General features: G+C 42.4%; 1 long non-coding RNA gene across 3 annotated transcripts in view; it reads right to left on the reverse strand.

The window, feature by feature from the left end:
* Positions 1-27,072, reverse strand: part of LOC107001043 (uncharacterized) — a 202,781-nt gene that overhangs the window by 146,578 nt on the left and 29,131 nt on the right. For all 3 annotated transcript variants that reach the window (XR_013401548.1, XR_013401549.1, XR_013401550.1), the window contains exon 2: positions 9,190-9,287. This is a non-coding gene — a long non-coding RNA (uncharacterized LOC107001043). The remainder of the gene's footprint in view (positions 1-9,189; positions 9,288-27,072) is intronic.

Genomic DNA, 27,072 nt, shown 5'->3' on the forward strand with positions numbered 1-27,072 from the left:
TTATAATCTCCATTTTGCAAAGAAGGATATCAAGACTTAAGATTGTCCAATAGTCATATAGCAGGTAAGAGGCAGAGCCAAGTCTAAATTGAAGTCTGTCTGTCCCAGTCAGGGGCAATCTGAAATTGCAAGACTTACTCCGCCCTCCCACTTGGCAGTTTCTGAGCCTGTTTCTCAGAGCTGTAGCTCTATCTAGTGGCCTTTATCAGAATTACTCTCCCACCCTGCCCTCCAGCAGAATGTCACTTTCCTGCCAAAAAAAAAAAAAGAAGGCAAGTATTAAACAGCAGCAACAAGACCTATTCTGCTTAGACAAAGCGTGTTTACTCAAACCAAGGAAGACCTCTTACTACTAAGATAGATTGGGGACCAGGACGAGGCAACACATCCCCTCCCAGCTTCCAGGTTCTAAGAAGAGCCACAGGAAGAAATTTTTTTGCTTACTAGCCTCTCCATCATAATCTTAATTGAGCACCTACTAGGTGCTGGGTCCCCAGGAGTCACTGTCCCACAGCTCTGACCAAGCCATCTAAGTGGTTAACATGAGAGCTTTTTAAACTATATGTGCACTACAGAAGCTTTTTTCTGTAAAGGACTGGATAGTAAACATCTGTTGCATGTTCTTTTTATTTATATAGTCCTTTAAAGGTGTAAAAACTGTTCTTAAATTAGAGGTCATACAAAAACAGACCATAGACCAGATTGGGGCCATCAGTCATCGTTTGCTGACCCCCACTCGAGGATAAATTTAGGAGGGAAGAGGAATGTCTTCCCCAAAAAACAGAGACAAGGAGGGCTGGTGAACGTAATATGGTAAATATGTAGATGAAGGGGGGTTTGGCACTATTCAGAAATTTTTTGTCATTTTTGTGGAAAAGGAATGAATGCATAGGGTACAAATCCTAGCAGTGCAAAAGAATATCCACTAAGTAGTGAGTATTCCTCCCCCTCCAACTCTCAGACCCCATTCCGGTTTACAGAGGCACTCACACTGTACCCAGTAACTTGTATTACTTTCCAGGGATATTCTTTGCATGTATAAGCAACACATTTTTAATTAATTAACTAAAATGAAGCATTCATTGTGTGCTTACTGTATACCACGCATTGTTCTAAGTGCTTTGCATTCAATTATAGTTTATCCTCACAACAGCTCTATGAGGTAGATATCACTCTGACCCCCACTTTATTGTGGAGGAAACTGGGGTATAGAAAGTTGAGAAACCTGCCCAAGGCTACATAACTGGGGTAAGTAACATTTCTTCTTTTTAACAGACATAGTGAGCTTAGTATACAAACTTCTGCATTAATTTGCTATGTTGGTGGTCATTTCACTTCCTATCTTTCTACTTTATATGAAAGGAAAGAGGCTGAAGTTTCATACCAGTACATTAAAACCAATACCTAGACTGTTGTCACCACCCTGCCTTGACATTTCATTTAAAGGTTCGCAGGTAAAGGAGGAACTAGACCAAAAGCTATGACGAATTGTGAAGCATGATATCAAAATAAAAGCCCAAGCTAATGTTAAAACAACGCCTGCATCACTTCCTCTTTACCCAATCCTGCTCATTTCAGTCCCTGAGCTTCACCTGCATGGCTGAGGTTGAGTGTCCTTCCCTGTTTTGGGACCTGGAGGTAGCCAGGGGAAGTCAGATAAAAATAATGGAATCCTGGCAATGGAAGTTGGAAGCAGCAGCTACTCAAAAGTACCTAAGAGTTTCAGTACAGGAGAGGCTATAGGCCTGCGCTTTCTGGAATAGAAGTGACCCTGGGAGCTGAAGGGAGCGCATGCTACAAGTTGCTTGCTGAGGCATTTGAGGATTAATGATCTGCTCAATATTTTAGAGAGAAATGTATCAAGGCTAAGAACTGTTGACTGAGATTTTTCTTTTGTTGAATATTATTCAACACTTATTATTCATCTGGCATGATCTAGAAACTGTTGAAATACACATTTTTATTCATTGATCTGCATAAACTTTTTTCATCGTATTGCATAAACCATATAACTATCATTTGAGAAACAAATAAAATCTTTCTCTACAAAGCTAAAATAAAAAAAAATAATAATGTAGAGTAAGAATTCAATAAACGTGAAACTTTTCTAAGTGCCTCATGCTAGGCACTATGTAATACATATGCATTTGCTGGTTGATTCCTTGTAATTATCCTGTGAAACTAGCATTCTTATGCTTCTTCACATTTACAGAGGACAGAAAATTGAAGCTAAAGGAGGTGAAGCGGCTTGCCCAAGTCACACACCTTCAAGCAATTAATCCAGAGTTCAAATCCTGGTCGTCTTGAGATCTTGCAATATTGTTTTAACCACATTACACTGCCTCTCTACTTAAAGGATTTTGTCTTGGGGTTCCAACTGGTCATCTTCTGGGGGGGAAATCAGAGCTCGAGCTTTAGTGACAATAAAATTTAGAAACCATTTACATTTTTGAAGGGCGTTCACATCCATTAGCACCATGTGATCTCCAAAGCAATCCTCTGAGATGTGCAAAGAAAATCTCACTCACATTTTGAAGACATGACACACTCAGTAACTTGAGATTTGGGCCTGGCTATTTAACTCTCAAACTTTCTCCACCACACTGCCCTGGGGCAAAGGAACCACACTAGTGAAAAGCGGAGAGAGGACAAATTCCTTTCTGGCCTGGTCTCAAAATAGCTCTGAATTTTTTTTGTTTACTTGTTATCTGTCTTCCCAACTAGATTTAGCCTTCATGAGGGCAAGGACTACATCTGCTTTATTTGTTATTGTAGTCCCAGAACTTCTCATAATATTTCTGGCATCGACTGAATGGATGGATGGATGGATGGATGGATGGATGGATGGATGGATGGATGGATGGATGGATGAACAGTTGAGTGGATAAGTGGATGAATGCTTGAGTGGATGGAGGGATGGATGGATGGATGGATGGATGGAGGGAGGGAGGGAGGGATGGATGGATGGATGGATGGATGGATGGATGGATGGATGACTGAGAGAAACTAAAAGAAGCCATCATCAGGGTTAGACTCATCAGTTTTCCTCAGATCCCCACTGCCTTCTAGGAAATAGAGATGACCAGGAGGCTAGCTTATATATGAGACTGCCCATCCTGGCAAAGGTGAAGCCTGATAGTATAAGAAATAAGCTCACAGCACAGTGTCCTAAGGCAAGGCCAGCACAAACAGTTCCCTCAATGACCCAATAGGTTGGTGAGAATAGAGCTGAGGCATTCCTTTGACCTTAGACTTTTAAAAGTAAAAAGTCTACTTTCAGAGCTTGGGGCAGGTTTTCTATTAAACATCACAGAGCTAGTCCCTTCCATCACATGCCTTAAGCCAGAAACACCCACATCCTTTGTCCCAATCCACTTTCCGTGCTCTGATGAAAAGTCTCTCCCACTTGCCTTTTGGGATTATATCTATCACCACGGATGCTACTTAACAGCCATTTCCCATTCTTCTTTTGCTAGGAGTCCTGATTTTGTTCAAGTGTCTACCCCTTCCCATGTGAGATCAGGATAAATCTTGATTGGCCTAAATTTATATTGGCAATTCCATTCCTCCTGCTAGGGTTGATTTATAGGTGGTCATGTGACCCCAGGTTTTCAAGAGGAGGCTCCTGAGAAAGGTTTGTTTCTTCTTAAAAACAAACACAGAGGAGGCCGGGCACAGTGGCTCACACCTGTAATCCTGGCACTTTGGGAGGCCAAGGCAGGTGGATCACCTGAGGTCAGGATTCGAGACCAGCCTGGCCAACCTGGTGAAACCCCGTCTCTATTACAAATACAAAAATTAGCTGGGCGTGGTGGCAGGCACTCGTAATCCTAGCTACTTGGGAGGCTGAGGCAGGAGAATCACTTGAACCCGGGAGGCAGAGGTTGCAGTGAACTGAGATCACGCCATTGCACTTCAGCCTGGGTGACAGAACAAGACTCCATCTCAAAACAAACAAACAAATAAACAAAACAGAGCACAGAGAAAAACAGTCCTTCCATGGAAGTTATCATGTCTTCACTAAATTGTGCAGGCACCTTACTGCCAACAAGGGGCAGATCCAAGAGAATCACCTTGGTTGGAACATTTTGAAGTGAGTTGATACATCCTTCATTACCCAAAACAGTCGAGTCTGGGTTTTCTGCTACTTGAAGCTGAAAATACTCAGTTGCAGAAACCCATAACAATATCATTCTCACTTCTCACCCTTAACTAACATCTGCTCTTTTGATAGCTATTTGAATGATAACTCCCTCATCTGCAAATCTCAGAGAAAGTCTTTGACTCTTTTAAGCAAGATGTCATCATGCCAAAGAGAACCTAGATTTGTTATATTTGGGACTCCACAAAAAGGCTGCAGTGTGTCTTGCAAATGGTAACATTAACTCTGCTAAAACATTCCCAAAGATGTGAAACTCAGGGGTCACCAAGGAGCTGGGGGTAAGGCAGAGAACATGACATGGTACAAAGCCCTTCACGAGGCAGAAACACCTTCATCCCCAAAGTCAAAATAATCTAGGAACAGGGGTGAAAATGAAAAACTGGTGACTGGGGAAGATTTTCAACATTGATTTTAAGGTATGCATGGGAACAGGGGTGTGAAGGAGGTGAAGAATAGTTTATAGTGATTAGATGGTAAGTCCTGGAGGTAACAAGTGGGAGAAGGGGGCTGAAAGAAGGGCTGCAGTTTGATGGGCGGAGGTAGGAAACTCATAGAGTGTTTGAGCCAGGTGAGACCTTGTCATCTACCTGAGCTTGCATATCATTGAGTACCTACCATGCTCCAGGCTTTTTGAGAGATGCCAGAGGTATAAAGATAGCCTGTGTCCTCCAAAGGTTAAATAGTGGTGCTATAGTGTGATGGTTAAAAGAGAACACTCAGGTGTCAGACTGAGAAAGTTCAGATCCTAGTTGTGCTGTCATTGGCTGTATGACCTTGAGAGATATCTTCACTTCTATGTATCTCATCTGTAAAATGGGAATGCCACTGAAGAGTCAATGAGATAGCCTGGGCCGAGCTTGGTGGTTCATGCCTGTAATCCCAACACTATGAGAGGCCAAGGTGGGCAGATCATCTGAGGTCAGGAGCTCGAGACCACCAGCCTGGCCAACATGGGGAAACCCCTCTCTACTAAAAATATAAAAATTAGCTGGGAGTGGTGGCGGGCATCTGTTATCCCAGCTACTCTGGAGGCTGAGGCAGGAGAATGGCTTGAACCCGGGAGGCAGAAGTTGTAGTGAGCCGAGATCGTACCACTGCACTCCAGCCTGGATGACAGAGTGAGACTCCATCTCAAAAAAAAAAAATTTAGTGAGATAGGCTATATAAAGTATTCAGCTTACAGTAAGGACTCAATACACCTTAGCTGTGACAACAATGGCAGAGAAAGATGGAGCACACAGAAAGCCACCACTAAGTCTGGCAAGTCAAAAAAGGTACATCAGTCAATGTCTTTATATGCAAGCAACAGAATCTGACCGTGGCTAATTTAACTCTCAGTCTTTACATTACTGCCTCTGAAAACATAAAAATCTGATTGCAAAGCCTAAGTCACATGATCATATCCTAGTTGATAAAAAAGGCTGAGAAAGCAAGTATCTGGATTTTTTTACTTTTATAATAGGAGAAATATTAACCTCATAGAGTGAAAGTTTCCCAAGAAAAGGAAAAGGACTCAGATGCTACTCACAAAAAAACAAAAGTGTCCCCTAGAGAAGGATTCCTGGAAGAAGTAACAACTGAGTTGAAACCAATCCACATCCTACATTTTACCAATGAAGAAACTGAGACATAGAGAGGTGGACTCTTCCAAAGTCACTAGCTTTGGGAGGAAAAGAAAGAAGGGCTTGGAATAGAGGACAGTACAGTTCAGGAGGAGACCCCAAAGGAGACCTCTGATGGGCTGAGGGAGGAAGTGGCTAAAAGCCTCAGTCAGAGCTGGTGTTGGGTCCAGAAGTGGTGGCAGCAGAGGAGACAGTGAATATTGGACAGTGTTAGTTTCCAGGCCTGGGAAGAAGTTGGGACCCAGCATAGAGGAGTGGTGTATCATAAGGAATTGGTTTGGTCTTTATCCCCAGTTTCTGGAAGGGAGCCTCTAAACCCTTAGAAGTTCCAGAGTGAGACGAGTTTCTTTGTTATTCATAGTGGGCCCCACAGATCACCCCTGAGTTTATGCTAATGAGGTGATCCACAGTGGGTCCCTAGACAGTTTTATGCTGGAAGCTGGTCATGCCAGAAAGACCAACAATGTGATTAGAGGGTTGGAGTTTTGAACCACATTATATCCTTTCATCTTCCTGTGCTCTGGGGACAGAAGGAGGGTTGGAGGTGGGGTTCAATCACATCGCCATTGATTCAACCAAGCATGTCTACATGATGAAGCCCTAATAAAAACTCTGAACATCCAACACTCCAGTGAGTTTCCCTATTTGATAATCATATATTGATATCCTGAAGACATGGAAACACCACATCTTGGCCCCTCCCAGACCTCACTCTGTGTTACTCTTAATTTGGATCATTTTTATTTATATCCTTTATAATAAAATTATAATCATCTATATCATACTTTGTTGAGTTCTGTGGGTTGTTCTGTCTTATACACAGATAAGAACTCAACAAAGTACAATATATATGATAGTGAATTAATGGACCAGAGGGGCTAGTGGGAACCCTCAAAGTGTAGCCAGTTGGTCAGAAGTGTAGGTGGCCTGGGACCTCTAAGAATGGTGTCTTAATTGAGGACATTCTTGTGTACCCTTAATCTGAAAGCTTTGACCTACCTCTGGATAGTTAGCATCACAATTGCATAGCAAAATGAAAGCAGTAATTCAGGCAAAGGACTGTATCGTTCCAACCCCATAGTTGAGCCTCTGTCAAGGAAAGTCCTCACTCAAAGATGGAACACGTGTGTAGCTCGTGCCTGCCCACTGCCTCTTCTTTAGGCAGCAACCCCTTCCCCCTGACTCTCATTCATTGTGGATTGAGCAGTGCTTCAGTCCAGTGCCAGGTGTGGGCACGTGACCAAGACCTGGATAATGCAAGCATGACATTTCCCTAATCATAGCAAATGGCTCAGGATGGACACCCAAAGTAATCCAATAAAACTCAATTCCTGAACTTCTGTTGGAACTGGAAGAGAGAACAAGAAGCCTTCTTTCTTCTGGAACTGTTGACACTAAGGATAAAACAAGCCTACTGCTTCTGGGAACCAGCACACAGAGAAACTGCCAACAAAGGGAGGAAAACAAAGCCAAGAAATGCAGCAAAAGAGAGATCAAATATTGGTCACATCATCTGGGCCCCTGGCTCCCTAGACAGATCTTTGAACTTTTGGTTATGGTGGCTAACAGCTTCTCTTTCTGCAGAAGCCACATTTAATTTGATTTCCTTCACTTGAAACAAACTGATTCCCAATTAATGCAACAGGAGAAAGAAAAGAGATCGGTGTATAAGCATAGTCAAATTCTAGACACCCCTTCCTCTAAGAGGGCGAGTGAGGTCGTAGAGAAAGGCACTATCATGGGATATATCACGCAGGTGATGCTAAGACGAAACCCTGAGTTAAATTCACAACATCAATCAAGAGAAAAGGGAAAGACTAAGAACACAGATGTTTTATCACTCCGTTTTGCAGCAGGTGTGAAAGTGCCAATTTGGATTTAAAAGAGCATGAAACAAATGCAAGGTGGGGATTGTTATCAGAGCCAACCCTCATGTCTCTACCACTGTGAAAAGAGGCGCCAGGTAAGTAAATTTCCTAGCTCAATGGTCTTCAAAGTGGAAGGGTTGCACAAGATGATCCATTAGGGAGCAGAAAAAAATATTAGAACTTATATTTATAGCTATCTTAGCAAAAGTCTATCTGAAGCTTTACGAGTAGTTTGGGTGTGGATTGACCCCGGCACCCCCATTCAGTCTGTACTGAGAAAGACACCACATGTCTGGTGTCAGGCAAGCCAAGAAACCCAGGAGAAGTTGGGCATTCCACAGTACGAAAGGGATAATAGTGGCATTCTTTTTTTTTTTTTTTTTGAGACGGAGTCTCGCTCTGTCACCCAGGCTGGAGTGCAGTGGCCGGATCTCAGCTCACTGCAAGCTCCGCCTCCCGGGTTCACGCCATTCTCCTGCCTCAGCCTCCCGAGTAGCTGGGACTACAGGCGCCTGCCACCTCGCCCGGCTAAGTTTTTGTATTTTTAGTAGAGACGGGGTTTCACTGTGTTAGCCAGGATGGTCTTGATCTCCTGACCTCGTGATCCGCCCGTCTCGGCCTCCCAAAGTGCTGGGATTACAGGCTTGAGCCACCGCGCCCGGCCGATAGTGGCATTCTTGTCATCTCATCCCCAGTGTTACTTCTGATAAACTTCCAATGCCTCTCTTTAAATCTCCTGATATTAACTCTAGAGCATCGAGGGTACCTATGAATTGGCATTCCTCTCACTATACCCCAGTGATGCTCTCAGATACTGAAAGATTAGTTATCTTCCCTTGCGTTAAATGACCCCAGGCGACTGATATCCTAATTAACCCTTCCTCTATCTCCTCCTTGGGTCTCTAGCTTCTCTCCCAACAGTGAGTTTGCAAAGAGAAACAGTGCACCTAACTTGTGCATAAAAAACTTAAACTTTACATAAAGTTTTTTTTAAACACGCAACTTCCAATTTAATGGGAGTCAAATGGCCAAGTGCCTCAAAAGGAGCATGAAATAATGCTCTGCAATGTTCTTTAGTTCACCCCACAAACTGGCTGTTCTGAGCACATTCTAAATCTCTCTCTCTCTCTTTTTCCCCACCCTAACCCCATGATAAAAAAGAGAGCTGAGGCTTCAAGGGATCAAAGAAACAGACCATCCACCCCAAACCATTTTTACTTGGGGTGACACAGAAACATCACCATCCAAGTTTGCTAAAACAGCAGCTGGATCTCACTTGTAAAGCAGTTCCAACAGAGGAGGAAAGGGATACAAATTTACAAAGACAATAAATTTAACACTCTTTTCTCATACCAGAGCTTGTAAGAGGATTGCATTACAGGTCTAGCAACTCTAGGGCATCTGAAATGCGGTCTCATTTACAAACATTTTATTTACACTTTATGATTTCATGAACCACTGATTGCATAAAGCAGGCCAACCGGCCTCCTCCTCGCTTCTTCAATTTAATGCCTTTTTACATTTGCAGAAAACTCACCAATGGAGAATAGCAGACAGGTGAACAGGCTAGCCAGGAAGTGGGTCAGATGGTAATACATTTAGTCTTCTTTTCTTCTAGGGCTTCCGTTTCCCCATCTGTAAAATCAGAAAGTTAGATTATGAGGGTCCCAAATCTACATTTCAACCAAGACCAGGCAAGTAATACAAATGACTGGAGGGAATGGGGTCTAATATTATGTGTCGAATATTTGACAGGCACTGAGTGAGAAAGGTACTGGGAGCAGAAAGGGAGACAAGCCATGATCCTTGCTCTGGTGAAGCACTTGGCCTTGTGAGAGATGTGAGCACATAGGCAGCTACCAACAAATATGATAAAAGCTGTGTTCAAGGTTCCACATGAATGCACAGGAGGGTTGGACTAACCCATCCCAGATGAATCCTCAAAGATTTTTAAAATAAATGAGAAGGCACTTGAGGAGAAGAGGAGTGTTGTAGGTGAAGAAGTGGAAAGAACCAGAGAAGAGGAATGGCTTTTCAGGTGGAGAAAACTGCCTGTGCAAAGTCACAGTGACCTGAAAAACAATTATGTATTGGGGGAGAAAAAAGAAGTTTGTTAGGTCTGGAAGGTCCGTACGTGAAGTTATGGAAAAATAGTCTAGAAGGGTGAGTTGGAAATAAATCACAAACAACCTTGAGGAATCTGTCTTGAGAGTAATAGGAAGCTAGGGATATGTTCTAAATTGTTGAGAAAACCAGTGATGTTTACATTTTAGAAAGTTTGCTCTGTCTGCAGGGTGCGGAATGGGTTACAGCGGCACCATCCGATATGGTGGTCATTAGCCGTGTGTGGCTACTGAGCACTGGACACATGGCCAGTCCAAATTGAGATGTGCGATGTAAACTAAAAATAAAATCTTAAGCCCCACCGACAGAACAGATGCCTTCTTGGCCAAAGAGACCCCCAGAAAAACCTTAAAAACTGAGTTCACGGCCATGACAAGAACTGGAGGTCTGACACACCTCGTTATACCCCCTCTTTTGTGTAGTTTAGACACAACTGACCAGATTTAATGTTAAAATAGAGATCACAAGACCGACAAAATGAATTCTTTGTAGCAATAAGATATCAAGTTATCAACAGGGCTTATGGCCGTTCCAGGAAAGGGTTAAGTCACACACTCCTTCACTTAAAGAATAAACTGGATTCTAACTGCCACAAGGTTTTTCTTTTTCTCTAGCAGCTAAACAAGCGCTGGCCTTGAGATAAGCAATGTTAAAGCAACTGCCACTAACCAACCACCAGACACTGATGAACTGATCCTCCCCCGCACCGCTCCCTTTCCACCAGCCATAACTACAGCTTTGATTAGACGAGAGACTGATTTCAGTAACTTTCTCCTAATAAAAAAGACCACAACCATGGACTGATTCTGGCCAGTTTACAGAGGCTGTGCACATGAGTGCCTTTGTCCTAAAAAGACCTTTTTGACATATAGGACCTAAATATAATACATTTAAATGTCAGGCCCCACCCCAAGGTGAACGAGTCATATGTCACACATGTCATAACCACCTTCATAAATATTCATAACTCTTCTCATAACCTGTTGAATATGTATACTTGGCCACCCCAGTCAGCTAAAATTCCTGTCCGACCCCTCCTCCTCCTGGCTGTGCCTGGTGGCTCACGCCTGTAATCCCAGCACTTTGGGAGGCCAAGGCGGGTGGAACACGAGGTCAGGAGATCGAGACTATCCTGGCCAACATGGTGAAACCCCGTGTCTACTAAAAATACAAAAAATTAGCCGGGCGTGGTGGCGGGCGCCTGTAGTCCCAGCGACTCAGGAGGCTGAGGCAGGAGAATGGCCTGAACCCGGGAGGCGGAGCTTGCAGTGAGCCGAGATTGCGCCACTGCACTCCAGCCTGAGCGACAGAGCAAGACTCCATCTCAAAAAAAAAAAAAAAAAAAAACTCCTCTCCTTGAAAATGCCTGCTAATGATTCTGGCCAGAGATATGGTTCCCAGCCTGTGGGATGGCCACCTTGTAGACTGTAACCCTTTTTTTAAAAAATAAAGCCTCTTTACCTAAATGCATAGATTTTGTGATTTTTCAACAGCTATAAGTATAAAATACACACGGGACTTTGAACAGTGAGTATGAAAAAAGGAATGTAGACTATCTCGTTAATATTGTTTAATATTGATTATGTGTCAAAAGGATATTTGAAATATATTGGGTTAAATAAAAGATGGTATTAAAATTAATTTATCCTGCTTCTTTTTACTTGTTTAATGTGGCCAGTGGAAAATTTAAAATTACATATGTGTCTCGCATTATAATTCCATTGGACAGAGCTGAGTTAGAGAGCCTGAGACTCAAGAAAGAAGACCAATGACGAGACTTTGAAATGTCCAGGAGACATTATGAGAGCATGGGAGTTTGAACCAGACAGTGGGATGGGGACAGAGAATAAGAGAATATGCAGGCTTCTCAATGACAGATTGGATAAAGAAAATGTGGCACATATACACCACAGCATACTACGCAGTCATAAAAATGGATGAGATCACGTTTTGCAGGAACATAGATGGAGCTGGAGGCCCATTATCCTTGGCAAACTAACACAGGAACAGAAAACCAAATACTGCATGTTCTCACTGATAAGTGGGAGCTGAATGATGAGAACCCGTAGACACAAAGAAGGGAACCACAGACACTGCAGCCTACCTAAGGGTGGAGGGTGGGAGGAGGCAGAGGAGCAGAAAAAAATAACTATTTGGTACTTAATACCTGGGTGATGAAATAACCTGTACAACAAACCCCCATGACACAAGTTTACCTATTAATGTACGACAAACCTGCACATGTACCCCTGAACCTAAAATTAAAATTTTTAAAAAATAAAATTTGGGAAATAGCAGGAAAAAAATTAAAACCAGAAGACGACATATAATAGCATGATCTCATTTTTATAAAACAAGAATAAGCAAGAGTAAAACACATGCTGTGTAGGTATACATACAAATATGACTTTATATATGCAAAGCAGTGATAAACTCCCAAACTCAGGATAACAATGACCTCTGTGGAGGGGACCTGGGGCCCTGGACTGGGAAAGAGCATCAGGTGTATGTCTTATTGGCAATGCCATAGTTCTTTGGTTGACGGGGCCACAGATTTTCATTATAGAATTAATCTGTATAATGTAAACACATGTGATGTGTGTGTGTGTAAACAAATACTAGATAAATTTTTCGGCTGGGCATGGTGGCTCACGCCTATAATCCCAGCACTTTGGGAGGCCGAGGTGGGCAGATCACGAGGTCAAGAGATTGAGACCATCCTGGCTAACATGGTGAAACCCCAACTCTACTAAAAATACAAAAAATTAGCCAGGCGTGGTGGCGGGCGCCTGTAGTCCCAGCTACTCGGGAGGCTGAGGCAGAAGAATGGCATGAACCCGGGAGGCAGAGCTTGCAGTGAGCCGAGATCGTGCCACTGCACTCCAGCCTGGGCGAGAATGCGAGACTCCGTCTAAAAAAAAAAAAAAAAAGATAAATAAGAAAAAAAAAAGAATATGTGGGCTTCTGGTTATAGGTTTTGGTGATTAAGGGCATGAACTCTGGGACCATACAGCCTGGTTCAACACTTGGCTCTGACATCTGCCAGCTGGGTGACCTTGGGCAAGTCACTTAACCTGTCTGTTGTGCCTGAGTTTCCTCACTTATGCAACCTGAGTAGTAGCAGCACCTGCTTTATAAGGTGTTATGAAGATGAAATGAGTTCATTCCCTGATTCTCACAGTTGACTACATATGTGAGTCACCTGGGGCGTATTTAAAACTCTCAATTTAGGAGAGTCTGATTTCATTGGTGTAGGGCGTGGCCTGAGCATCTGGACTATTTTAAATTACCCACGTGATTCTAACATGCAGGAGAGTTCGTGAACCATTGCATTAGTATATGTAGATGCTTGAAAGAGTGTCTGACACAGTGTAACCATGATTTAAGTATTTGAAGTTATTATATTTTTAGTGTCTTTAAAATGCATAATATATTTAAAATCCACAATTGAGAGTCTACTATGTGCCACTAAATGCCACTGCAGGGACAGAATATTTCTTAAATGAATTCACAGAGCTCACAGGGAAGGAAGGTTTCAACATGTCCTCTCCAGTGAGCACAGGTAGGCCAACTGGAGATCAAGTTCGGATCTGGCAGCTATTCAGCAATTCCAACTTTTTGAAGTCTCGGTTGGTGAAATATTACAGACCATTTCCCAAAACACTTAACTCCAACAACAAGGTTTTAGTGTTTGGCAACATACAAGCAGAATGCAATTAAGTCTTGGAACTGTGTACTGAGTGTCTATCAGCTGGAGCCAAAGGGGAATGTAGGGAGACGAGGCTCCTCTCAGAGTATGGAACAAGCCCATCTGTGTCTCAGGCCCCCAGAGTGGAGGCACCTTAATGAGAACTGGCTAACGGTGGTAAGAACTCCTTGTCATCAATGAAGGAGGCAGTCTGGGCCTTGCAAGGACATAAAGCAAAGAGGTAATAAAGTCATGAAAAAAAAAAAAATGGCCCTTCTGTCTTGGACAGAGCTTAAAGAAAAATCAGAGCCATCTCTATTCTTATTTGATAGACTTATGTTCTCATTCACATCGTCTCCAGGCACTATGAATGCTAATTCAAATAGTAATAATTAACATTTATTAGGTGTGTATTATGTGCCAGGAGCCATCATAAGCATTTTATATGCATCAAATTTTTAAAATATGAGGAAGGGGTCATTATCAATACTTTAAAATGAGGAAACTGAGGCTCAGAGAGGTGCAGCAATTTGGTTGCAAGTGACAGAGTCTAAACTCAAACTAACCTAGATTAAAGGGGAATTTGTTGCCTTGAGGAGTACAATGAAGTGTTGAAACATTAAGCTTTGAAAGGGACAAAGATACAGATGGATCTTTGATGCAACTGGCACCAGGGCTTTTTCTCTCTGCTCCTATCTTCTTCTATCTGTGCATCAGCCACATCCTATTCTGCTACATGTCAGCTTCTAACACAGGTGGCAATGTGGCTTCTCAACTCCCCAGGCTCTCCTCTCTGTTCCGGTTTCAAAAATCCTAGGGCAAAGCTCTGACTGGTCCAGCTTGGGTCAGGTGTTCACCTTGAACCAATCAACAGTAACCAAGAGAGCAAGGGCATGTGAAAACATGGCAGTTCACTCAAATCACATGGGTTGGAGTCAGGGAAGAAGAAAGAAAATGACTTCCCAAAAAGAATAATTATATATGTTCCCAGAAGAAAGAAAAAACTACCTATCACAGTCCACTAATTCCAAGAATAAGAGCCAACAAGACTATTTAATAGGGAGGAGGTTACACACTCTGAAAGTCCTCCGAAAATCTGAGGTCCAGACCACGTATGGCATGCCAACTCAATTGAACATTAATTGATTTTTTACAGTGCACTGGCATTATATTCCAGGCTACCACATAGTATGGCCTCAGTAAATATTTGTTGGATGAATAATGCAAAGATGAATAAGGCAAGGTGCCTCTACTCAAAGAACTTACAGCCTAGTAAGTGATGAAGGCAAAGCAACAGCCCCAAAGGGACACAGAGCATAGTCTGAGAGCTCAGACAAACGGAAGATCACACTGGTTTGAGAACACATACGGAGACAATAAGTTAGAAAAGTCATCAAGGAAGGAGGTCCTATTTGAGATCAACCTTGAAAACAGAATGAGATTTCAATAGGCAAAATGTAAGAAAAGTGTGCCCCAGCAAAAGCAAGCCATGTGAGCAAAGGCATGGAGGCAGGGATGGACATATCATCCAGGCTTTTTTTTTAATTGTACTAAAATATACATAACATAAAATTTGCCATTGTAATCATTTTTAAGTTTACAATTCAATGGCATTAATCACATTCACATCGCTGTACAACTATCATCACTATCTTGAAACTCTTCCATCTTCCAAAACTCTTCCATCACCCTTGCAGAAACTCTGCAGCCATTAAGCAATAACTCCCCATTCCCAGGAACATGGTAATCTCTAACCTACTTTCTGTCTCCATAAATTTACCTAATCTATATATTTCATGTAAGTGAAAGTATACAATATTGATCATTTTGTGTTTGGTTTATAGCACTTAGCATAATGCTTTCAAGTTTCATCCATGTTGAGGGATGTACTGTATCTTCATTCCTTTGTACACCTAAATAATATCCCATCGTATGAATATTCCACATTACCTTTATCAATTCATTGATGGATGGACATTTGGTTTGTTTCCACCTTTTGGCTATTGTGACTAATGCTGCAGTGAACATTGAGGGGTAAGTATCTGTTCAAGTCCTTGTTTTCGATTCTTTTGGTTATCTACCTAGAAGTGAAATTGCTGGGTTGTGTAGTAATTCTGTTTAGCTTTTTGAGGAACCGTCATACTGTTTTTCTGTAGTGGCTGCAGCATTTTACATTCCCACCAGCAATATACAAGGGTTTCAATTTCTCTGCATCCTTGCCAACACTTGTTATATTCCATTGTTGTTGTTATTGTTTTTAACAGCCATTCTAATAAAGGTGAAGTGGTATCTCGTTGTGGTTTCAATTTGCATTTTTTTAAATGACCAGGGGTATTTAGCATCTTCTCACATGCTTATTCAAGCCATCCTGTTTTATGAGTGCACAACCAACCACCATAAATCCAAGATGTTTAGGTTTCATTGTGTAGGCAATAGGGAGCCAATGATAGTTTGGAAGCCAAAGAGTGGCATGACCAGAAATATAAAATCTTGGCAGAGGAGTATAAAATGAAGCCAGAGGACTAGTTAAGAGGCTACTTCAATGGTCCAAGCGAGGGACCTGCCACCTCCCAAGCTTGAGCCAGGAAGGTGGTAGTGGCAATATAAGGAAAGGGACAGTTTCCAGATGCATCATCTTTTCAACACAATGGAAGCAACTTGTGTGCAATCACAAAGGGCTGGTTACGTAAGTATGGTAGAGCCATGTGATTAATGGCTCCACATCTGTAAAAATAATGATGCCGATGAATAAATGAAACAGAAAGATGTTCCCAAGTAAATGAAAAAACTAAGGTTACAACACAGAGTGTACATCATGATCCCATTTTTAGATAGATTATGCGTAATTAGATCAGAACGCAAAGAGAAGGACAGACACTGAAGGTAAAAAAGACCTTGAACACCACACACGCAAATGTGAACAATGATCACCTCTTGCTAAACTAACCTCCCAGCAAGATACCTGTATGTTCTCTTTTATTTTCTTCCTTGCCTTTGTCACTATCTGAAAATATCTTATTCATTTGTTCTTCTGTTCATAAATCCCAGGAAGGAGGGAATCTGTTTTGTTCTCTCTCTATTCCCAGAACCTGGAATCTAGCCACAGGTGATGCTCCATAGATATTTTTTGATGAAATCTTTCAGTGATGGGATCCATTTTTATTCTCTTACATATATTTTTCAAATGTAAAAAAGGAATCTGACTTTCATCATAAAAAAAGTAACAAAGAAAAGAGACATAAACAGGCATTATTCTCACCACCGTCACAATGTCACTGGTTCTTTGATCACAGCTGTTACCCCCAAAAGGACCTCAAAGCCAGATTCTAACACCAGACCCCACTAGCACATCAAAGTACTTTTCTCAGCCTGTGAACCCACTCACTGCCTCTCTTCCCTTCCGCCAGCTTCCTGGGTATCCACTTCCTCCACCTGTGCCCACTCAGCACAGGATGTTATTAACACCATCACACCCCCACAGACTTAGGAGCCTAGAATAACCTGCTACCGGTAGGGCAGATACTTGGAAGACTCCTCCAGGAAGAGGAGGTCATTGATCAATGCCCACACTTGTCCCATCCTCTCTTCTCGCCTCCCTTGCCCCCAGTCCTGGGGACTGTGGAGATCATTTTTAAACACTAGAGCTGGTAACACTGGAGGAGGATACCAGGCTGAGGGCATGGAAAAGTACGAATGAAGCCAAGAAGCCCAATCAGAAATTCATCTCATGATTTCAGGCATCAGCAGCTGGCTGTTAGGCCCAGCGTTTCTGAACCAGAGATTAACCAACACTGGGTCTGGATCCCTGTGAAGAAAGACATGAGCCACTAACAATAAAGTGTCAATATTTTTAGGTAATTTAATATATTATTTTATTTATTTATTTTTTGAGACAGAGTCTCGCTCTGTCATTTAGGCTGGAGTACAGTGGCACAATCATAGCTCACTGCAGCCTCCAACTCCTGGGCTCAAGCAATCCTCTTGCCTCAGTCTCCCAAGCAACTAGGACCACAGGTGTGCACCACCACACCTGGCTAACTTTTTAAAATGTTTTGTAGAGACACGGTCTCCCTGTGTTGCCCAGGCTGGTCTTGAACTTCAGGCCTCAAGCGATCCTCCTGCCTTGGCCTCCCAAAGCACTGGGATTGCAGGCATGAGCCACCATGTCTGACCCTATAATATTTTACTGTATGATATGGTATATAGAGAAAAGCACATATATTTATATACTACATATATGTGCTATATAAAATTATACAGATCATTGTATTTACTATATATATATGTAGACAGAGGAGGTTCATTCATTTATTCATTTGTGCTGTGAAACTGAACTCTGATATTTTCTACTATCTTATAGGCTCAAAGTGGGGGACAAACAGGTATTTTAAAGCCACCAGCATTTTTTTCAGCTACTCAATACAGATTGAGTTCATCACAGTGGGTCTGAAGAGAAGAGGAGGGAAAATTTCTGTTTTGTTTTGGGAGAACACTCTTGGACTCTTGGAGGCATTTCAATTAAGCAAAGGGGAAGCAATCTCCTCTTTTTTTTTTTTTTTTTTTTTTTTTTTGAGATGGAGTCTCACTCTGTTGCCCAGGCTGAAGTACAGTGGCACAATCTCAGCTCACTGCAACCTCCACCTTCCGGCTCAAGTGATTCTCGTGTCTCAGCCTCCAGAGTAGCTAGGATTATAGGTGCTCAACACCATGCCTGGCTAAATTTTTGCATTTTTTGTAGAGGTGGGGTTTCACCACGTTGGTCAGGCTGGTCTTGAACTGACCTCAAGTGATCGGCCTACCTCGGCCTCCCAAAGTGCTGGGATTACAGGTGTGAGCCACCGCACCTGGCCGCAATCTCCTCTTCTGAAAAGGTCATGGAGGGAAGAAATGCATCTCTCTAAAGAATACTTTGCATGACGGAGAGGAAAGGATTTTCCTTCTCTCTCTCTGGAACAAAGTGGAAGTTGGAATTTGAAGGAGAGATAGTCAAAAAGACTCCACCGACACGGGAAGCAGGATGAGCCCACGACACCGTGGCAGGAGAAGAAGGTTCACCAGCTGGGGTGCTCATGAGCACGATGCATGAGCTCTAAAATATGTGAAGTCTGGAATTTAGCATCCAGGTTTTCCTATGATGTTTTTCTGTTCTCATCTCCAGGTCTCCAGTAAAAGAAGTGGGGCTAATTAGGGCAATGAAAGATGTCCAGCAGAGAACTTAGGAGGCTCCCAGAGGAATACTCTTAAAACAGATGTGGGAACATGGAAGTATTCCTCAAGGACCACCAGAAATGCCCGGGGAGGACTGTCTGGTATAAAACTGCAATTTTTTTGGATCAATGCAAAACAGAGCTCAAACAATTATATAACAACTGTAATGGAAGATGACCCAGAAAGCTGGAAAATCTCAAGATATCTGGGTTACAATGAACTCCATAGAAATGACTGAGGTCAATTCTATATTCAGAAATAGAAAGACAATGGTGAGGCCAGGCACCGTGGCTCATGCCTGTAATCCCAGCACTTTGGGAGGCTGAGGCGGGTGGATCACAAGCTCAGGAGTTCAAGACCAGCCTGGCCAACATGGTGAAACTCCGACTCTATTAAAAATACAAAAATTAGCCAGGCGTGGTGGTGGACATCTGTAATCCCAGCTACTGGGGAGGCTGAGGCAGGAGAATTGCTTGAAAGCAGATGGCAGAGGTTGCAATGAGCTGAGATCACCCACTGCACTTCAGCCTAGGCGAAAGAGCGAAAATCCAAGGAAAGAAGGAAGGAAGGAAGGAGGGAGGGAGGGAGGGAGGGAAGGAGGGAAGGAAGGAAGGAAGGAAAGAAGGAAGGAAGGAAGGAAGGAAGGAAGGAAGGAAGGAAGGAAGGAAGGAAGGAAGGAAGGAAGGAAGGAAGGAAGGAAGGAAGGAAATGGTGAGCAAGATGGACATGGCCTTGAACCTCACAGATAAAACAAATATTCAACAAGTACGAACTTGTGGATTCCAATGGCTGTGACAGTCTAGTAAGAGTTTTGGCAAACTTTTTCTGTAAAGGAACAGAAAATAAATATTTGAGACTTTGTGGGTCATATGGTCTCTGCTGAACTCGGCCATGGTGGTGTGAAAGCAGTCACAGACGATGCATAAACAAATAGGCAATGCTGTGTTCCAATTAAGCTTTATTTAAGGATACTGCAATTTGAATTTCATATAATTTTCACATGTCAGAGACTATTATTCTCTTTTTAGCTACTTAAAAATGCAAAAATTATTCTTAGTTCTCAGGTCATACAAAAACAGGTGGCAGGATGGATTTGGACCATGGGGTGTGGTTTGGCTACTCCTGGTTGAAAGTTAGGCCTAAAACATACATAATAATAATTGACTGAAAATAGGCAGGGCACAGTGATTCACACCTGTAATCCCAGCACTTTGGGAGGCTGAGGTGGATGGATCATATGAGGTCAGGAGTTCAAGACCAGCCTGGCCAACATGGCGAAATCCCGTCTCTCCTAAAAATACAAAAATTAGCTGGGCGTGGTGACAGGTGCCTGTAATCCCAGCTACTTGAGAGGCTGAGGCAGAGAATCACTTGAACCAGGGAGGCAGAGATTGCAGTGAGCCGAGACTGCACCACTACACTCCAGCTTGGGTGACAGAGCGAGACTCTATCTCAATAGTAGTAATAATAATAATAGCTTATGGTCTTGAGCACAGGTCTAAGTACCAGGTGCTACGCCAAGTATGCTTTGCTATAATGATATTACTCTGTCACTCAGGCTGGCGTGCAGTGGCACAATTAGAGCTCATTGTAACCTTGAACTCCTGGGTGCAAGTGATCCTCCCACCTCAGCCTCCTGAGTAGCTGGGGCTACTGGCAGATGCCACCATATCCAGCTGATTTGTTTTAATTTTTTGTAGAGAGGAAGTCTGACTATGTTGCCCAGGGTGGTCTTGAACTCCTGGCCTCAAGCGATCCTCCCACCTCAGCCTTCCAAAGCACTGAGATTACAGGCATGAACCACTGAACTCAGCCTATAATTTGGCTTTCTTCTGGACTTTCTTGAGTGAGAAAGAAGAGAAGGGTATTGCACTAATTTTCCAAGAATTTAGCATAACTGGGTGGTGTCATCCTGTCTCTTCAAAGAAAATGTTAAAATGACTGCCCTAGGTATCTCCTCTCAAGCTCCCCAAATGCCAAGCAAGAAAGGATCATTGGGTCCAATCTTGTCACTTTCTCTATATATATATTTTAAAAACTATTTAGCAGCTAGGCATGGTGGCTAACGCCTGCAACACCAGCACTTTGGGAGGCCAAGGCGGGCAGATCACCTGAGGTCCAGAGTTGGAGACCAGCCTGGCCAACATGGTGAAACCCAGTCTCTACTAAAAATACAAAAATTAGCCGAGTGTGGTGGTGCACACCTGTAATCCAAGCTACTCGGGAGGCTGAGGCAGGAAAATTGCTTGAACCCAGGAGGTGAAGGTTCCAGTGAGCTGAGATCGCACCACTGCACTCCAGCCTTGGAGACAGAGTGAGACTCCGTCTCAAAATAAATAAATAAATAAATTTTTTTTTTAAAAACCTATTTAAACAGAATTAACGGAAAATGCACCCAAACATAGCAACCATCCTGCCACCTCTGGTGACTCTATTTACCACCACTTCCCCTTGCCCCAGTGACCATCTAACTTCTGGTCACAAATTGGCAAAAGGAATCACAGAAAACCAAGTAGCCTTGTGTCACCAGACCATCCTGCCCAACAAGGCAACCTTTGCTAAGAGTGACTCACTGTGGCGGAGAGGCAAGTTTAACAGGCATCTGGACAGGAAGTATTGCCCTGTTTATTGATGGAAAACTGTTTGCCAGAGTAAGAGCTCTTTGGGGACTTTTGAAGATGTTTGGCAAGCCCCAGTCCCGAAGGCTGCTGTATGCTAAGAAAGGACCTGTGGGCCTCTGAAAACTTAGCAGCTAAAAGGTCACCTTCCCAGAAGCCTGTTAAGGGAACAGAATGAAAAGTTCTCCATCTCAGGAGGATGCATGGGAGCGAGCTACCATGTATCTTTTTTTTTTTTTTTTTTTTTTTGAGACCAAGTTTCACTCTTGTTGCCCGGGCTGGAGTGCAGTGTCGCAATCTCAGCTTACTGCAACCTCTGCCTCCTGGGTTCAAGCGATTCTCCTGCCTCAGCCTTCCTGAGTAGCTGGGATTACAGGCATGCGCCACCACACCCAGCTAATTTTGTATTTTTAGTAGAGATGGGGTTTCTCCATGTTGGTCAGGCTGGTCTTGAACTCCCGACCTCAGATGATCCATCCTCCTCGGCCTCCCAAAGTGCTGGGATTACAGGTGTAAGCAACCAAGCTCGGCCTACCATGTCTCTCTTTAAGAGATGCTCCTCCTCTAGGAGTAAGTCACGCCCTCCACCCCATCCCCTGTAACTTCTCCCTTGGAGAAGTTCTCCCTTAGAGCAGTTTGCAAAACTGTAATTCGGTATGTGTGTATATTTTATACCCACACGGCTTCAACTTCTGTAAGTGTGTTTGCTGTGCTGTAATCCACTTAGCATAGTGCCAGAAGCATGATAAAAATGTGTTGACCACATGAGATATCACCTCACACCCATGAGGATGTCTATAGTCAAACGAAATTGAAAATAACAAATATTAGTGATGATATGGAGAAACTGGAACCCTTGTGCACCATTGGTGAGAATGTAAAATAGTGTAGCTGTTACAGGAAACAGTATGGCAGTTCTTCAAAATATTAAAAAGAGACTTGAAAGCAGGGTCTCAAAAAGAGACTTGAATACCTATTTTCATAGCATTATTCACAACAGCCAAAAGGTAGAAGCAACCCAAATGTCCACTGACAGACATTTAGCTTTGTGAAACAAAACCCAATCCAAGCCCACTCAAGCAAAACAACAAAAATTCATTGGCTCAAATGAAAAAAAGGAAATCCAAAGATAGATGTTTCAGCCGTAGCAGGATCCAGGTGTTCAAAATGGAAGATTTCAACACATACCTTGCAGTAACTGAGTCTTTGAACAACACAATTTAAAAATTTGATTTAATAGATATATACAGAATCCAGTACCCAACAATCAGAGAACACACATTCTTCTCAATTACATATGAAACATTTACAAAAATTGTCCACATTTCAGGCAGTAAAGTGTTTCAACAACTTTCAAATAATCAATGTCATATAGGTTATGACCTCTGATCACAACACAATGGAGTTGATAACAAAAAGAAAACAAAAAATGTTGACCTTAGAGAATATGCTTCTCAATTTTAAAAAGAAGAACATGCATCTATATAACATGAATCCAAGAAAAATCATAATGAAAATGTAAAAATACTTACAACTGAAAATAATGAAAATGCTATAAATTAAAGGTTATGGGATGCACCTAGTGAAGTACTTCAAAAAATGTATATTCTTAAATTTTTATATTAAAAATAAAGGTTAAAAATTAGTGAACTAAGTATCCAGCTTAGGAAGTTATAAATAAAACAAAGTAAGCTCAAAGTAAGAAGGAAGGCAATAGTAATAGTAAAAAGAATATAAATTGATAGAGGTAGGGAGGTTCCAAGATGGCCAAATAGGAACAGCTCCAGTCTACAGCTCCCAGCATGAACGACACAGAAGATGGGTGACTTCTGCATTTCTAACTGAGGTACCAGGTTCATCTCACTAGGGCTTGTCGGACAGTGGGTGCAGCCCATGGAGCGTGAGCCAAAGCAGGGCGGGGCGTAGCCTCACCCGGGAAGCACAAGGGGTCAGGGAATTCCCTTTCCTGGCCAAGGGAAGGCGTGACAGACAGTACCTGGAAAATCGGGACACTCCCACCCTAATACTGTGCTTTTCCAATGGTCTTAGCAAACGGCACACCAGGAGATTATATCCTGCACATGGCTCAGAGAGTCCCACGCCCACAGAGCCTCACTCACTGCTAGCACAGCAGTCTGAGATTGAACAGCAAGGTGGCAGTGAGGCTGGGGGATGGGCATTCGCCATTGCTCAGGCTTGAGTAGGTACACAAAGCAGCCAGGAAGCTTGAACTGGGTGGAGCCTACCACAGCTCAAGGAGGCCTGCCTGCCTCTGTAGACTTCACCTCTGGGTGCAGGGCGTAGCTGAACTAAAGGCAGCAGAAACTTCTGCAGGCTTAAACATCCCTATCTGACAGTTTTGAAGAGAGTAGTGGTTCTCCCAGCACCGAGTTTGAGATCTGAGAATGGACAGACTGCCTCCTCAAGTGAGTCCCTGACCCCTGAGTAGCTTAACTGGGAGGCACCTCCCAGTAGGGGCTGACTGACACTTCATATGGCTGGGTGCCCCTCTGAGACGAAGCTTCCAGAGGAAGGATCAGGCAGCAATATTTGCCATTCTGCAATATTTGCTGTTCTGCAGCCTCTGCTGGTGATACCCAGGCAAACAGGGTCTGGAGTAGACCTCCAGCAAACTCCAACAGACCTGCAGCTGAGGGTCCTGACTGTTAGAAGGAAAACTAACAAACAGAAAGGACATCCACACCAAAACCCCATCTGTACATCACCATCATCAAAGACCAAGGTAGATAAAATCACAAAGATGGGGAGAAACCAGAGCAGAAAAGCTGAAAATTCTAAAAATCAGAGTGCCTCTCCCCCTCCAAAGGAACGCAGCTCCTCGCCAGCAATGGAACAAAGCTGGACAGAGAATAACTTTGACGAGTAGAGAGAAGGCTTCAGGCGATCAGTAATAACAAACTTCTCCGAGCTAAAGGAGGATGTTCAAATCCATCGCAAAGAAGCTAAAAACCTTGAAAAAAGATTAGACAAATGGCTAATTAAATAAACAGCATAGAGAAGACCTTAAATGACCTGATGGAACTGAAAACCATGGCACAAGAACTACGTGACGCATGCGCAAGCTTCAGTAGCTAGAAAGGGTATCAGTGATTGAAGATCAAATGAATGAAATGACGTGAGAAGAGAAGTTTAGAGAAAAAAGAGTAAAAAGAAACAAACAAAGCCTCCAAGAAATATGGGACTATGTGAAAAGACCAAATCTACATCTGATTGGTGTACCTGAAAGTGACAGGGAGAATGGAACCAAGTTGGAAAACACTCTTCAGGATATTATCCAGGAGAACTTCCCCAACCTAGCAAGGCAGGCAACATTCAAATTCAGAAAATACAGAGAACGCCACGAAGATACTCTTGGAGAAGAGCAACTCCAAGACACATAATTGTCAGGTTCACCAAAGTTGAAATGAAGGAAAAAATGTTAACGGCAGCCAGAGAGAAAGGTCAGGTTACTCACAAAGGGAAGCCCATCAGACTAACAGCAGATCTCTCAGCAGAAACTCTAAGCCAGAAGAGAGTGGGGGACAATATTCAACATTCTTAAAGAAAAACATTCTTAAAGAAAAGAATTTTCAACCCAGAACTTCATATCCAGCCAAACTAAGGCTTCATAAGTGAAGGAGAAATAAAATCCTTTACAGACAAGCAAATGCTCAGAGATTTTGTCACCACCAGGCCTGCCTTACAAGAGCACCTGAAGGAAGCACTAAACATGGAAAGGAACAACTGGTACCAGCCACTGCAAAAGCATGTGAAATTATAAAGACAGTCAATGCTAGGAAGAAACTGTATCAACTAACGAGCAAAATAACCAGCTAACATCATACTGACAGGATCAAATTCACACATAACAATATTAACCTTAAATGTAAATGGGTTAAATGCTCCAATTAAAAGACACAGACTGGCAAATTGGATAAAGAGTCAAAATCCATCAGTGTGCTATATTCAGGAGACCCATCTCACGTGCAGAGACACACATGGGCTCAAAATGAACGGATGGAGGAAGATCTACCAAGCAAATGGAAAACAAAAAAAGGCAAGGGTTGCAATCCTAGTCTCTGATAAAACAGACTTTAACCAACAAAAATCAAAAGAGACAAAGAAGGCCATTACATAATGGTAAAGGGATCAATTCAACAAGAGCTAACTATCCTAAATATATATACACCCAATACAGGAGCACCCAGATTTATAAAGCAAGGCCTTAGAGACATACAAAGAGACTTAGACTCCCACACAATAATAATGAGAGACTTTAACATCCCACTGTCAACATTAGACAGATCGATGAGACAGGAAGTTAACAAGGATATGCAGGAATTGAACTCAGCTCTGCACCAAAGGGACCTAATAGACATCTACAGAACTCCATCCCAAATCAACAGAATATACATTCTTCTCAGCACCACATCGCACTTATTCCAAAATTGACCACATAGTTGGAAGTAAAGCACCCCTCAGCAAATGTAAAACAACAGAAATTACAACAAACTGTCTCTCAGACCACAGTGCAATCAAACTAGAACTCAGGATTAAGAAACTCACTCAAAACTGCACAACTACATGGAAACTGAACAACCTGCTCCTGAATGACTACTGGGTACATAACAAAATGAGGGCAGAAATAAAGATATTCTTTGAAACCAATGAGAACAAAGACACAACATACCAGAATCTCTGGGACACATTTAAAGCAGTGTGTAGAAGGAAATTTATAGCACTAAATGCCCAGAAGAGAAAGCAGGAAAGATCTAAAATTGACACCCTAACATCACAATTAAAAAACTAGAGAAGCAAGAGCAAACACATTCAGAAGCTAGGAGAAGACAAGAAATAACTAAGATCAGAGCAGGACTTAAGGAGATACAGACACAAAAAACCCTTCAAAAAAATCAATGAATACAGGAGCTGGTTTTTTGAAAAGATCAACAAAATTGATAGACCACTAGCAAGACTAATAAAGAAAAAAAGAGAGAAGAATCAAATAGACACAATAAAAAATGATAAAGGGAATATCACCACCAATCCCACGGAAATACAAACTACCATCAGAGAATACTATAAACACCTCTGTGCAAATAAACTAGAAAATCTAGAAGAAATGGATAAATTCCTGAACACATAAACCCTCCCAAGACTAAACTAGGAAGAAGTTGAATCCCTGAATAGACCAATAACAGGCTCTGAAATTGAGGCGATAATTAATAGCCTACCAACCAAAAAAAGTACAAGACCAAACGGATTCACAGCCGAATTCTACTAGGGGTACAAAGAGGAGCTGGTACCATTCCTTCTGAAACTATTCCGATCAATAGAAAAAGAGGGAATCCTCCCTAACTCATTTTATGAGGCCAGCATCATCCTGATACCAAAGCCTGGCAGAGACGCAACAAAAAAAGAGAACTTTAAACCAGTATCCCTAACGAACATCGATGCAAAAATCCTCAATAAAATACTGGCAAACCGAATCCAGCAGCACGTCAAAAACCTTATCCACCATGATCAAGTTGGCTTCATCCCTGGGATGCAAGGCTGGCTCAACATACGCAAATCAATAAATGTAATCCATCACATAAACAGAACCAAAGACAAAAACCACGATTATCTCAATAGATGTAGAAAAGGCCTTCGACAAAATTCAACAGTGCTTCATGCTAAAAATTCTCAATAAACTAGGTATTGATGGAACGTATCTCAAAATACTAAGAACTATTTATGACAAACCCACAGCCAATATCATACTGAATGGGGCAAAAACTGG

Source organism: Macaca mulatta, chromosome 11 (genome assembly GCF_049350105.2).
Source record: "Macaca mulatta isolate MMU2019108-1 chromosome 11, T2T-MMU8v2.0, whole genome shotgun sequence".
Classification (NCBI taxonomy): Eukaryota; Metazoa; Chordata; class Mammalia; order Primates; family Cercopithecidae; genus Macaca; species Macaca mulatta.